Source organism: Melospiza melodia, chromosome 3 (assembly GCF_035770615.1).
Source record: "Melospiza melodia melodia isolate bMelMel2 chromosome 3, bMelMel2.pri, whole genome shotgun sequence".
Taxonomy (NCBI): Eukaryota; Metazoa; Chordata; class Aves; order Passeriformes; family Passerellidae; genus Melospiza; species Melospiza melodia.
Window position 1 is genome coordinate 74,439,891 of NC_086196.1, and position 14,977 is coordinate 74,454,867.

Sequence of the window (14,977 nt, forward strand, 5' to 3'; positions counted from 1 at the left end):
AACGGCGCTTTTCCCTGGAAAACAAAACTCGCCTGCCAACTTCTTGATGGCAGATTGCAGGAGCCACTTGGTACTATCAAACCAGCCCAACTTGGCACTGGTGCCACCATGGGTCTGGTCACCATCCTGCCTATCGTAGCTTTTCAGGAGCCAGCCGCTCACTCCCAGCCATAGGCCCCCAGACAAATACCTCGGCACGTTTCCCTGGCAAACAAAAGTAGGCTGCCCCGCTTCTGGATGGCAAATTGCAGGACGCACTTGGTACTACGAAAACAGCCCGACTTGGCACTGATGCCACCTTGGGTCAGGGAACAATCCTGCGTATAGATCTTTTTAAGGAGCCAGCCGGCCACGTCCAGTCATATACCCCCAAAAAAAAATCCACGGAACTTTTCTCCAGCAAACAAAAATCCGCTGCCCCGCGTCTGGATGGCAGATTGCAGGAGCTATTTAGTATTATCAAACCAGCCCGACTTGGCACTGGTGGCACCATGAGTCTGGTAACCATCCTGCCTATCGTAGCTTTTCAGTAGTCAGCCGGTCACTCCCAGCCATAGGCCCCCAGACAAATACCTCGGCCCGTTTCCCTGGGAAACAAAAGTAAGCTGTCCCGCTTCTGGATGGCAGATTGCAGGAGGCACTTGGTACTATCAAACCAGCCCAACTTGTTCCCAGACCCAAGGTGGCACCAGTGCCAAGTGGGGCTGGTTTGATGGTGCAACGTGGCTCCTGCAATCTGCCATCCAAAAGCGGGGCAGCTTACTTTTGTTTGCCAGGGAAACGGGCCGAGGTTTGTGTCTGGGGGTCTATGGCTGGGAGTGACCGGCTGGCTCCTGAAAAGCTACGATAGGCAGGATGGTTCCCAGACCAGAGGTGGCACCAGTGCCAAGTTGGGCTGGTTTGATAGTACCAAGTGGCTCCTGCAATCTGCCATCAAAAAGTTGGCAGGCGAGTTTTGTTTTCCAGGGAAAAGCGCCGTAGATTTTGTTTGGGGGCCTGTGGCTCAGAGTGGCCGGGTGGCTGCTTAGAATCCACGATACGCAGGATGGTTCCCAGACCCAAGGTGGCACCAGTGCCAAGTCGGGCTGGTTTGACACAACCAAGTGGCTCCTGCAATCTGCCATCCAGAATCGGGGCAGCTTACTTTTGTTTGCCAGGGAAACGGTCCGAGGTTTGTGTCTGGGGGCCTATGGCTGGGAGTGACCGGCTGGCTCCTGAAAAGCTACGATAGGCAGGATGGTTCCCAGACCCATAGTGGCACCAGTGCCAAGTTGGGATGATTTGATAGTACCAAGTGGCTCCTGCAATCTGCCATCAAAAAGTTGGCAGGCGAGTTTTGTTTTCCAGGGAAAAGCGCCGTTGTTTGTGTTTGGGGGCCTGTGGCTGGGAGTGGCCGGCTGGCTCCTTAGAATCCACGATATGCAGGATTGTTCCCACACCCAAGGTGGCACCAGTGCCAAGTCGGGCTGGTTTGATGGTGCAAAGTGGCTCCTGCAATCTGCCATACAGACGCGGGGCAGCGGATTTTTGTTTCCAAGAGAAATGGTCCGTGGTTTTTTTTCGGGAGTTTATGGCTGGGCGTGGCCGGCTGGCTCCTTAAAAAGCTCGATATGCAGGATGGTTCCCTGACACAAGGTGGCACCAGTGCCACGTCGGGCGGTTTTCGTAGTACAAAGTGCGTCCTAAAATTTGCCATCCAGAAGAGGGGCAGTTGAGTTTTGTTTGCCAGAGAAAAGGCCGTGGTTTGTTTTTGGGGGCATATGGCTGAGAGTGGCCGGCTGGCTCCTGAAAAGCTACGATAGGCAGGATGTTTACCAGACCCATTGTGGCACCAGTGCCAAGTTGGGCTGATTTGATAGTACCAAGTGCCTCCTGCAATCTGCCATCCAGAATAGGGGTAGCTTACTTTTGTTTTCCAGGGAAACGGGCCGAGGTTTGTGTCTGGGGGTCTATGGTTGGGAGTGGCCGGCTGGCTCCTTAGAAACCACGATACGCAGCATGGTTCCAAGACAAGAGGTGCCACCAGTGCCAAGTTGGGCTGGTTTGATACTACCAAGTGGTTCCTGCAATCTGCCATCCAGAAGCGGGGCAGCTTACTTTTGTTTGCCAGGGAAAAGCGCCGTTGTTTGTGTTTGGGGGCCTGTGGCTGGGAGTGGCCGGCTGGCTGCTTAGAATCCACGATACGCAGGATGGTTCCCAGACGTGAGGTGGCGCCAATGCCAAGTCGGGCTGGTTTGATAGTACCAAGTGCGTCCTGCAATCTGCCATCCAGAAGCGGGGCAGCTGACTTTTGTTTGCCAGGGAAACGGGCCGAGGTTTGTGTCTCGGGGCCTATGGCAGGGAGTGACCGACGGGCTCCTGAAAGCTACGATAGGCAGGATGGTGACCAGACCCATGGTGGCACCAGTGCCAAGTTGGGCTGGTTTGATAGTACCAAGTGGCTCCTGCAATCTGACATCAAAAAGTTGGCAGGCGAGTTTTGTTTTCCAGGGAAAAGCGCCGTTGTTTGTGTTTGCGGGCCTGTGGTTGGGAGTGGCCGGCTGGCTCCTTAGACACCACGATACGCAGGATGGTTCCCAGACCAGAGGTGGCACCAGTGCCAAGTCGGGCTGGTTTGATAGTACCAAGTGGCTCCTGCAATCTGCCATCCAGAAGCGGGGCAGCTTACTTTTGTTTGCCACGGAAACGGGCCGTTGTTTGTGTTTGGGGGCCTGTGGCTGGGAGTGGCCGACTGGCTCCTTAGAATCCACGATACGCAGGATGGTTCCCAGACCAGAGGTGGCACCAGTGCCAAGTCGGGCTGGTTTGATAGTACCAAGTGGTTCCTGCAATCTGCCATCCAGAAGCAGGGCAGCTTACTTTTGTTTGCCAGGGAAACGGGCCGAGGTTTTTGTCTGGGGGCCTATGGCTGCGAGTGACCGGCTGGCTCCTGAAAAGCTACGATAGGCAGGATGGTGACCAGACCCATGGTGGCACCAGTCCCAAGTTGGGCTGGTTTGATAGTACCAAGTGGCTCCTGCAATCTGCCATCAAAATTTGGCAGGCGAGTTTTTTTTTCCAGGGAAAAGCGCCGTTGTTGTGTTTAGGGGCCTGTGGCTGGGAGTGGCCGGCTGGCTCCTTAGAATCCACCATACGCAGGATGGTTCCCAGACCCAAGGTGGCACCAGTGCCTAGTCGGGATAGTTTGATGGTGCAAAGTGGCTCCTGCAATCTGCCATCCAGAAGCGGGGCAGCTTACTTTTGTTTGCCAGGGAAAAGGGCCGAGCTTTGTGTCTTGGGGCCTATGGCTGGGAGTGACCGGCTGGCTCCTGAAAAGCTACGATAGGCAGGATGGTGACCAGACCCAAGGTGGCACCAGTGCCAAGTTGGGCTGGTTTGATAGTACCAAGTGGCTCCTGCAATCTGCCATCAAAAAGTTGGCAGGCGAGTTTTGTTTTCCAGGGAAAAGCGCCGTTGTTTGTGTTTGGGGGCCTGTGGCTGGGAGTGGCCGGCTGGCTCATTAGAATCCACGATACGCAGGATGGTTCCCAGACTTGTCGTGGCACCAGTGCCAAGTCGGGCTGGTTTGATAGTACCAAGTGGATCCTGCAATCTGCCATCCAGAAGCGGGGCAGCTTACTTTTGTTTGCCAGGGAAACGGGCCGAGGATTTGTCTGGGGGCCTATGGCTGGGAGTGACCGGCAGGCTCGTGAAAACCTACGATAGGCAGGATGGTGACCAGACCCATGGTGGCAGCAGTGCCAAGTTGGGCTGGTTTGATAGTACCAAGTGGCTCCTGCAATCTGCCATCAAAAACTTGGCAGGCGAGTTTTGTTTTCCAGGGAAAAGCGCCGTTGTTTGTGTTTGGGAGCCTGTGGCTGGGAGTGGCCGGCTGGCTCTTTAGAATCCACGATACGCAGGATGGTTCCCAGACCAGTGGTGGCACCAGTGCCAAGTCGGGCTGGTTTGATAGTAACAAGTGCGTCCTCCAATCTGCCATCCAGAAGCGGGGCAGCTTACTTTTGTTTTCCAGGGAAACGGGCCGAGGTTTTTGTCTGGGGGCCTATGGCTGGGAGTGACCGGCTGGCTCGTGAAAAGCTACGATAGGCAGGATGGTGACCAGACCCATGGCGGCACCAGTGCCAAGTTGGGCTGGTTTGATAGTACCAAGTGGCTCCTGCAATCTGCCATCAAAAAGTTGGCAGGCGAGTTTTGTTTTCCAGGGAAAAGCGCCGTTGTTTGTGTTTGGGGGCCTGTGGCTGGGAGTGGCCGGCTGGCTCCTTAGAATCCACGATACGCAGGATGGTTCCCAGACCAGAGGTGGCACCAGTGCCAAGTCGGGCTGGTTTGATAGTACCAAGTGGCTCCTGCAATCTGCCATCCAGAAGCGGGGCAGCTTACTTTTGTTTGCCAGGGAAACGGGCCGAGCTTTGTGTCTGGGGGCCTATGGCTGGGAGTGACCGGCTGGCTCCTGAAAAGCTACGATAGGCAGGATGGTGACCAGACCCATGGTGGCACCAGTGCCAAGTTGGGCTGGTTTGATAGTACCAAGTGGCTCCTGCAATCTGCCATCAAAAAGTTGGCAGGCAACTTTTCTTTACCAGGGAAAAGCGCCGTTGTTTTTGTTTGGGGGCCTATGGCTGGGAGTGGCCGGCTGGCTCCTTAGAATCCACGATACGCAGGATGGTTCCTAGACTTGACGTGGCACCAGTGCCAAGTTGGGCTGGTTTGATAGTACCAAGTGCGTCCTGCAATCTGCCATCCAGAAGTGGGGTAGCTTACTTTTGTTTGCCAGGGAAACGGGCCGAGGTTTGTGTCTCGGGGCATATGGCTGGGAGTGACCGGCTGGCTCCTGAAAAGCTACGATAGGCAGGATGGTGACCAGACCCATGGTGGCACCAGTGCCAAGTTGGGCTGGTTTGATAGTACCAAGTGGCTCCTGCAATCTGCCATCAAAAAGTTGGCAGGCGAGTTTGTTATCCAGGGAAAAGCGCCGTTGTTTGTGCCTGGGGCCTTATGGCCTGGAGTGGACGGAAGGCTAATTAGAACCCACCATACACAGGATGGTTCCCAGACCCATGGTGACACCAGTGCCAAGTTGGGCTGGTTTGATAGTACCAAGTGGATCCTGCAATCTGCCATCCAGAAGCGGGGCAGCTTACTTTTGTTTGCCAGGGAAACGGTCCGAGGATTGTCTCTGGGGGCCTAAGCCTGGAAGTGACCGGCTGGCTCGTGAAAAGCTACGATAGGCAGGATGGTGACCAGACCCATGACGGCACCAGTGCCAAGTTGGGCTGGTTTGATAGTACCAAGTGGCTCCTGCAATCTGCCATCAAAAACTTGGCAGGCGAGTTTTGTTTTCCAGGGAAAAGCGCCGTTGTTTGTGTTTGGGGGCCTGTGGCTGGGAGTGGCCGGCTGGCTCCTTAGAATCCATGATACTCAGCATGGTTCCCAGACCAGAGGTGGCACCAGTGCCAAGTTGGGCTGGTTTGATAGTACCAAGTGGTTGCTGCAATCTGCCATCCAGAAGCGGGGCTGCTTACTTTTGTTTGCCAGGGAAACGGGCCGAGGTTTGTGTCTGGGGGCCTATGGCTGGGAGTGACCGGCTGGCTCCTGAAAAGCTACGATAGGCAGGATGGTGACCAGACCCATGGTGGCACCAGTGCCAAGTTGGGCTGATTTGATAGTACCAAGTGGCTCCTGCAATCTGCCATCAAAATGTTGGCAGGCGAATTTTGTTTTCCAGGGAAAAGCGCCGTTGTTTGTGTTTGGGGGCCTGTGGCAGGGAGTGGCCGGCTGGCTCCTGAAAAGCTACGATAGGCAGGATGGTGACCAGACCCATGGTGGCACCAGTGCCAAGTTGGGCTGGTTTGATAGTAGCAAGTGGCTCCGGCAATCTGCCATCAAAAATACTTTTGTTTTGTTTTGTTTTCCAGGGAAAAGCGCCGTTGTTTGTGTTTGGGGGCCTGTGGCTGGGAGTGGCCGGCTGGCTGCTTAGAATCTACCATACGCAGGATAGTTCCCAGACCAGAGGTGGCACCAGTGCCAAGTCGGGCTGGTTTGATAGTACCAAGTGCGTCCTGCAATCTGCCATCCAGAAGCGGGACAGCTTACTTTTGTTTGTCAGGGAAACGGGCCGAGCTTTGTGTCTCTGGGCCTACGGCTGGGAGTGACTGGCTGGCTCCTGAAAAGCTACGATAGGCAGGATGGTGACCAGACCCATGGTGGCACCAGTGCCAAGTTGGGCTGGTTTGATAGTACCAAGTGGCTCCTGCAATCTGCCATCAAAAACTTGGCAGGCGAGTTTGTTATCCAGGGAAAAGCGCCGTTGTTTGTGTTTGGGGGCCTGTGGCTGGGAGTGGCCGGCTGGCTCCTTAGAATCCATGATACGCAGGATGGTTCCCAGACCAGAGGTGGCACCAGTGCCAAGTCGGGCTGGATTGATGGTGAAAAGTGACTCCTGCAATCTGCCATCCAGAAGCGGGATAACTTACTTTTGTTTGCCAGGGAAACGGGCCGAGCTTTGTGTCTGGGGGCCTATGGCTGGGAGTGACCGGCTGGCTCCTGAAAAGCTACGATAGGCAGGATGGTGACCAGACCCATGGTGGCACCAGTGTTAAGGTGGGCTGGTTTGATAGTACCAAGTGGCTCCGGCAATCTGCCATCAAAATTTGGCAGGCGAGTTTTGTTTTCCAGGGAAAAGCGCCGTTGTTTGTGTTTGGGGGCCTGTGGCTGGGAGTGGCCGGATGGCTAATTAGAATCCACGATACGCAGCATGGTTCCCAGACCTGAGGTGGCACCAGTGCCAAGTCGGGCTAGTTGGATGGTGCAAAGTGGCTCCTGCAATCTGCCATCCAGTAGCGGGGCAGCTTGCTTTTGTTTGCCAGGGAAACGGGCCGAGGTTTGTGTCTGGGGGCCTATGGCTGGGAGTGACCGGCTGGCTCCTGAAAAGCTACGATAGGCAGGATGGTGACCAGACCCATGGTGGCACCAGTGCCAAGTTGGGCTGGTTTGATAGTACCAAGTGGCTCCTGCAATCTGCCATCAAAAAGTTGGCAGGCGAGTTTTGTTTTCCAGGGAAAAGCACCGTTGTTTGTGTTTGGGGGCCTGTGGCTGGGAGTGGCCGGCTGGCTGCTTAGAATCCACAATACGCAGGATGGTTCCCAGACGTGAGGTGGCGCCAGTGCCAAGTCGGGCTGGTTTGATACTACCAAGTGCGTCCTGCAATCTGCCATCCAGAAGCGGGACAGCTTACTTTTGCTTGCCAGGGAAACGGGCCGAGCTTTGTGTCTCGGGGCCTATGGCTGGGAGTGACCGGCTGGCTCCTGAAAAGCTACGATAGGCAGGATGGTGACCAGACCCAAGGTGGCACCAGTGCCAAGTTGGGCTGGTTTGATAGTACCAAGTGGCTCCTGCAATCTGCCATCAAAAAGTTGGCAGGCGAGTTTTGTTTTCCAGGGAAAAGCTCCGTTGTTTGTGTTTGGGGGCCTGTGGCTGGGAGTGGCCGGCTGGCTCATTAGAATCCACGATACGCAGGATGGTTCCCAGACTTGTCGTGGCACCAGTGCCAAGTCGGGCTGGTTTGATAGTACCAAGTGGCTCCTGCAATCTGCCATCAAAAAGTTGGCAGGCAAGTTTTCTTTACCAGGGAAAAGCGCCGTTGTTTTTGTTTGGGGGCCTATGGCTGGGAGTGGCCGGCTGGCTCCTTAGAATCCACGATACGCAGGATGGTTCCTAGACTTGACGTGGCACCAGTGCCAAGTTGGGCTGGTTTGATAGTACCAAGTGCGTCCTGAAATCTGCCATCCAGAAGTGGGGTAGCTTACTTTTGTTTGCCAGGGAAACGGGCCGAGGTTTGTGTCTCGGGGCATATGGCTGGGAGTGACCGGCTGGCTCCTGAAAAGCTACGATAGGCAGGATGGTGACCAGACCCATGGTGGCAGCAGTGCCAAGTTGGGCTGGTTTGATAGTACCAAGTGGCTCCTGCAATCTGCCATCAAAAAGTTGGCAGGCGAGTTTGTTATCCAGGGAAAAGCGCCGTTGTTTGTGCCTGGGGCCCTATGGCCTGGAGTGGACGGATGGCTAATTAGAATCCACGATACACAGGATGGTTCCCAGACCCATGGTGACACCAGTGCCAAGTTGGGCTGGTTTGATAGTACCAAGTGGTTCCTGCAATCTGCCATCCAGAAGCGGGGCAGCTTACTTTTGTTTGCCAGGGAAACGGTCCGAGGTTTGTGTCTGGGGGCCTAAGCCTGGAAGTGACCGGATGGCTCGTGAAAAGCTACGATAGGCAGGATGGTGACCAGACCCATGACGGCACCAGTGCCAAGTTGGGCTGGTTTGATAGTACCAAGTGGCTCCTGCAATCTGCCATCAAAAACTTGGCAGGCGAGTTTTGTTTTCCAGGGAAAAGCGCCGTTGTTTGTGTTTGGGGGCCTGTGGCTGGGAGTGGCCGGCTGGCTCCTTAGAATCCACGATACTCAGCATGGTTCCCAGACCAGAGGTGGCACCAGTGCCAAGTTGGGCTGGTTTGATAGTACCAAGTGGTTGCTGCAATCTGCCATCCAGAAGCGGGGCAGCTTACTTTTGTTTGCCAGGGAAACGGGCCGAGGTTTATGTCTGGGGGCCTATGGCTGGGAGTGACCGGCTGGCTCCTGAAAAGCTACGATAGGCAGGATGGTGACCAGACCCATGGTGGCACCAGTGCCAAGTTGGGCTGATTTGATAGTACCAAGTGGCTCCTGCAATCTGCCATCAAAAAGTTGGCAGGCGAATTTTTTTTTCCAGGGAAAAGCGCCGTTGTTTGTGTTTGGGGGCCTGTGGCAGGGAGTGGCCGGCTGGCTCCTGAAAAGCTACGATAGGCAGGATGGTGACCAGACCCATGGTGGCACCAGTGCCAAGTTGGGCTGGTTTGATAGTACAAAGTGGCTCCGGCAATCTGCCATCAAAAAGTTGGCAGACGAGTTTTGTTTTCCAGGGAAAAGCGCCGTTGTTTGTGTTTGGGGGCCTGTGGCTGGGAGTGGCCGGCTGGCTGCTTAGAATCTACCATACGCAGGATGGTTCCCAGACCAGAGGTGGCACCAGTGCCAAGTCGGGCTAGTTTGATGGTGCAAAGTGGCTCCTGCAATCTGCCATCCAGAAGCGGGGCAGCTTGCTTTTGTTTGCCAGGGAAACGGGCCGAGGTTTGTGTCTGGGGGCCTATGGCTGGGAGTGACCGGCTGGCTCCTGAAAAGCTACGATAGGCAGGATCGTGACCAGACCCATGACGGCACCAGTGCCAAGTTGGGCTGGTTTGATAGTACCAAGTGGCTCCTGCAATCTGCCATCAAAAACTTGGCAGGCGAGTTTTGTTTTCCAGGGAAAAGCGCCGTTGTTTGTGTTTGGGGGCCTGTGGCTGGGAGTGGCCGGCTGGCTGCTTAGAATCCACGATATGCAGGATGGTTCCCAGACGTGAGGTGGCGCCAGTGCCAAGTCGCCTGGTTTGATACTACCAAGTGCGTCCTGCAATCTGCCATCCAGAAGCGGGACAGCTTACTTTTGCTTGCCAGGGAAACGGGCCGAGCTTTGTGTCTGGGGGCCTATGGCTGGGAGTGACCGGCTGGCTCCTGAAAAGCTACGATAGGTAGGATGGTGACCAGACCCATGGTGGCACCAGTGCCAAGTTGGGCTGGTTTGATAGTACCAAGTGGCTCCTGCAATCTGCCATCAAAAATTGGCAGGCGAGTTTTGTTTTCCAGGGAAAAGCGCCGTTGTTTGTGTTTGGGGGCCTGTGGGTGGGAGTGGCCGGATGGATAATTAGAATCCACGATACGCAGGATGGTTCCCAGACCTGAGGTGGCACCAGTGCCAAGTCGGGCTAGTTGGATGGTGCAAAGTGGCTCCTGCAATCTGCCATCCAGAAGCGGGGCAGCTTACTTTTGTTTTCCAGGGAAACGGGCCGAGGTTTGTGTCTGGGGGCCTATGGCTGTGAGTGACCGGCTGGCTCCTGAAAAGCTACGATAGGCAGGATGGTGACCAGACCCATGGTGGCACCAGTGCCAAGTTGGGCTGATTTGATAGTAGCAAGTGGCTCCTGCAATCTGCCATCAAAAAGTCGGCAGGCGAGTTTTGTTTTCCAGGGAAAAGCGCCGTTGTTTGTGTCTGGGGGCCTGTGGCAGGGAGTGACCGGCTGGCTCCTTAGAATCCACGATACGCAGGATGGTTCCCAGACCCAAGGTGGCACCAGTGCCAAGTTGGGCTGGTTTGATAGTACCAAGTGCGTCCTGCAATCTGCCATCCAGAAGCGGGGCAGCTTACTTTTGTTTGCCAGGGAAACGGGTCGAGCTTTGTGTCTGGGGGCCTATGGCTGGGAGTGACCGGCTGGCTCCTGAAAAGCTACGATAGGCAGGATGGTGACCAGACCCATGGTGGCACCAGTGCCAAGTAGGGCTGGTTTGATAGTACCAAGTGGCTCCGGCAATCTGCCATCAAAAAGTTGGCAGGCAAGTTTTGTTTTCCAGGGAAAAGCGCCGTTGTTTTTTTTGGGGTCCAATGGCTGGGAGTGGCCGGCTGGCTCCTTAGAATCTACGATACGCAGGATGGTTCCCAGACCAGAGGTGGCACCAGTGCCAAGTCGGGCTGGTTTGATAGTACCAAGTGCGTCCTGCAATCTGCCATCCAGAAGCGGGATAGCTTACTTTTGTTTGCCCGGGAAACGGGCCGAGGTTTTTGTCTCGGGGCCTATGGCTGGGAGTGACCGGCTGGCTCCTGAAAAGCTACGATAGGCAGGATGTTGACCAGACCCATGGTGGCACAAGTGCCAAGTTCGGCTTGTTTGATAGTACCAAGTGGCTCCTGCAATCTGCCATCAAAATGTTGGCAGGCGAATTTTGCTTTCCAGGGAAAAGCGCCGTTGTTTGTGTTTGGGGGCCTGTGGCAGGGAGTGGCCGGCTGGCTCCTGAAAAGCTACGATAGGCAGGATGGTGACCAGATCCAAGGTGGCACCTGTGCCAAGTCGGGCTGATTTGATAGTACTAAGTAGCTCCTGCAATCTGCCATGCAGAAGCGGGGCAGCTTACTTTTGTTTGCCAGGGAAACGGGACGAGGTTTGTGTTTGGGGGCCTATGGCTGAGAGTGACCGGCTGGCTCCTGAAAATCCATGATACGCAGCATGGTTCCCAGACCCAAGGTGGCACCAGTGCCAAGTGGGGCTGATTTCACAGTGTCAAGTGCCTCCTGCAATCTCCCATCCAGAAGCGGGGCAGCTGAGTTTTGTTTGCCTGTGAAACGGGCCGTTGTTTTTAATTGGGGTCTGTGGCCGAGAGTGTTCGGCTGGCTCCTGACAACCCACAATACGCAGGATGGTTCCCAGACCCAAGGTGGCACCAGTGCCAAGTCGGGCTGTTTTTATAGTACCAAGTGCGTCCTGCAATTTGCCATCCAGAAGAGGGGCAGTTGAGTTTTGTTTGCCAGAGAATAGCGCCGTTGTTTGTGTTTGGGGGCTTGTGGCTGGGAGTGGCCGACTGCCTCCTTAGAATCTGTGTTACGCAGCATGGTTCCCAGACCCAAGGTGGCACCAGTGCCAAGTTGGGCTGGTTTGATAGTACCAAGTGGCTCCTGCAATCTGCCATCCAGAAGCGGGGCAGCTTACTTTAGTTTGCCAGGGAAACGGGCCGAGGTTTGTGACTGGGGACCTATGGCTGGGAGTGACCGGCTGGCTCCTGAAAAGCTACAATAGGCAGGATGGTTACCAGACCCATGGTGGCACCAGTGCCAACTTGGGCTGGTTTGATAGTACCAAGTGGCTCCTGTAATCTGCCATCAAAAAGTTGGCAGGCGAGTTTTGTTTTCCAGGGAAAAGCGCCATTGTTTGTATTTGGGGGCCTGTGGCTGGGAGTGGCCGGCTGGCTCCTTTGAACCCACGATACGCAGGATGGTTCCCAGACCCAAGGTGGCACCAGTGCCAAGTCGGGCTGGTTTGATACTACCAAGTGCGTCCTGCAATCTGCCATCCAGAAGCGGGGCAGCTTAATTTTGTTTGCCAGGGAAACGGGCCGTGGGTTTTGTTTGGGGGCATATAGCTGAGAGTGGCCGGCTGGCTCCTGAAAATCCACGCTAGGCAGCATGGTTCCCAGATGCAAGGTGGCACCAGTGCCAAGTCGGGCTGGTTTGATGGTGCAAAGTGGCTCCTGCAATCTGCCATCCAGAAGCGGGGCAGCTGATTTTTGTTTGCCAGAGAAAAATTCCGTGGATTGTTTTTGGGGGCATATTGCTGGGAGTGGCCGGCTGGCTCCTTAAAATGCTCGATACGCATGATGGTTCCCAGGCCCAAGGTGTCACCACTACCAAGTCGGCCTGCGGTTTTAGTATCAAGTTCATCCTGCAATTTGCCATCCAGAAGAGGGGCAGTTGAGTTTTGTTTGCCAGAGAAACGGGCCGAGGTTTCTGTTTGGGGACATATGGCTGAGAGTGGCCAGCTGGCCCCTGAATATCCACGATACACAGCATGGTTCCCAGATCCAAGGTGGCACCAGTGCCAAGTTGGGCTGGTTTGATAGTACCAAGTGGCTCCTGCAATCTGCCATCAAAAATTGGCAGGCGAGTTTTGTTTTCCAGGGAAAAGCGCCGTTGTTTGTGTTTGGGGGCCTGTGGCTGGGAGTGGCCGGATGGCTAATTAGAATCCACGATACGCAGCATGGTTCCCAGACCTGAGGTGGCACCAGTGCCAAGTCGGGCTAGTTGGATGGTGCAAAGTGGCTCCTGCAATCTGCCATCCAGAAGCGGGGCAGCTTACTTTTGTTTGCCAGGGAAACGGGCCGAGCTTTGTGTCTGGGGGCCTATGGCTGGGAGTGACCGGCTGGCTCCTGAAAAGCTACGATAGGCAGGATGGTGACCAGACCCATGGTGGCACCAGTGCCAAGTTGGGCTGATTTGATAGTAGCAAGTGGCTCCTGCAATCTGCCATCAAAAAGTCGGCAGGCGAGTTTTGTTTTCCAGGGAAAAGCGCCGTTGTTTGTGTCTGGGGGCCTGTGGCAGGGAGTGACCGGCTGGCTCCTTAGAATCCACGATACGCAGGATGGTTCCCAGACCCAAGGTGGCACCAGTGCCAAGTTGGGCTGGTTTGATAGTACCAAGTGCGTCCTGCAATCTGCCATCCAGAAGCGGGGCAGCTTACTTTTGTTTGCCAGGGAAACGGATCGAACTTTGTGTCTGGGGGCCTATGGCTGGGAGTGACCGGCTGGCTCCTGAAAAGCTACGATAGGCAGGATGGTGACCAGACCCATGGTGGCACCAGTGCCAAGTAGGGCTGGTTTGATAGTACCAAGTGGCTCCGGCAATCTGCCATCAAAAAGTTGGCAGGCAAGTTTTGTTTTCCAGGGAAAAGCGCCGTTGTTTTTTTTGGGGGGCCAATGGCTGGGAGTGGCCGGCTGGCTCCTTAGAATCTACGATACGCAGGATGGTTCCCAGACCAGAGGTGGCACCAGTGCCAAGTCGGGCTGGTTTGATAGTACCAAGTGCGTCCTGCAATCTGCCATCCAGAAGCGGGGCAGCTTACTTTTGTTTGCCAGGGAAACGGGCCGAGGTTTTTGTCTCGGGGCCTATGGCTGGGAGTGACCGGCTGGCTCCTGAAAAGCTACGATAGGCAGGATGTTGACCAGACCCATGGTGGCACAAGTGCCAAGTTCGGCTTGTTTGATAGTACCAAGTGGCTCCTGCAATCTGCCATCAAAATGTTGGCAGGCGAATTTTGCTTTCCAGGGAAAAGCGCCGTTGTTTGTGTTTGGGGGCCTGTGGCAGGGAGTGGCCGGCTGGCTCCTGAAAAGCTACGATAGGCAGGATGGTGACCAGATCCAAGGTGGCACCTGTGCCAAGTCGGGCTGATTTGATAGTACTAAGTAGCTCCTGCAATCTGCCATGCAGAAGCGGGGCAGCTTACTTTTGTTTGCCAGGGAAACGGGACGAGGTTTGTGTTTGGGGGCCTATGGCTGAGAGTGACCGGCTGGCTCCTGAAAATCCATGATACGCAGCATGGTTCCCAGACCCAAGGTGGCACCAGTGCCAAGTGGGGCTGGTTTCACAGTGTGAAGTGCCTCCTGCAATCTCCCATCCAGAAGCGGGGCAGCTGAGTTTTGTTTGCCTGTGAAACGGGCCGTTGTTTTTAATTGGGGTCTGTGGCCGAGAGTGTTCGGCTGGCTCCTGACAACCCACAATACGCAGGATGGTTCCCAGACCCAAGGTGGCACCAGTGCCAAGTTGGGCTGTTTTTATAGTACCAAGTGCGTCCTGCAATTTGCCATCCAGAAGAGGGGCAGTTGAGTTTTGTTTGCCAGAGAATAGCGCCGTTGTTTGTGTTTGGGGGCTTGTGGCTGGGAGTGGCCGACTGCCTCCTTAGAATCTGTGTTACGCAGCATGGTTCCCAGACCCAAGGTGGCACCAGTGCCAAGTTGGGCTGGTTTGATAGTACCAAGTGGCTCCTGCAATCTGCCATCCAGAAGCGGGGCAGCTTACTTTAGTTTGCCAGGGAAACGGGCCGAGGTTTGTGACTGGGGACCTATGGCTGGGAGTGACCGGCTGGCTCCTGAAAAGCTACGATAGGCAGGATGGTTACCAGACCCATGGTGGCACCAGTGCCAAGTTGGGCTGGTTTGATAGTACCAAGTGGCTCCTGTAATCTGCCATCAAAAAGTTGGCAGGCGAGTTTTGTTTTCCAGGGAAAAGCGCCATTGTTTGTATTTGGGGGCCTGTGGCTGGGAGTGGCCGGCTGGCTCCTTTGAACCCACGATACGCAGGATGGTTCCCAGACCCATGGTGGCACCAGTGCCAAGTCGGGCTGGTTTGATACTACCAAGTGCGTCCTGCAATCTGCCATCCAGAAGCGGGGCAGCTTAATTTTGTTTGCCAGGGAAACGGGCCGTGGGTTTTGTTTGGGGGCATATAGCTGAGAGTGGCCGGCTGGCTCCTGAAAATCCACGCTAGGCAGCATGGTTCCCAGATGCAAGGTGGCACCAGTGCCAAG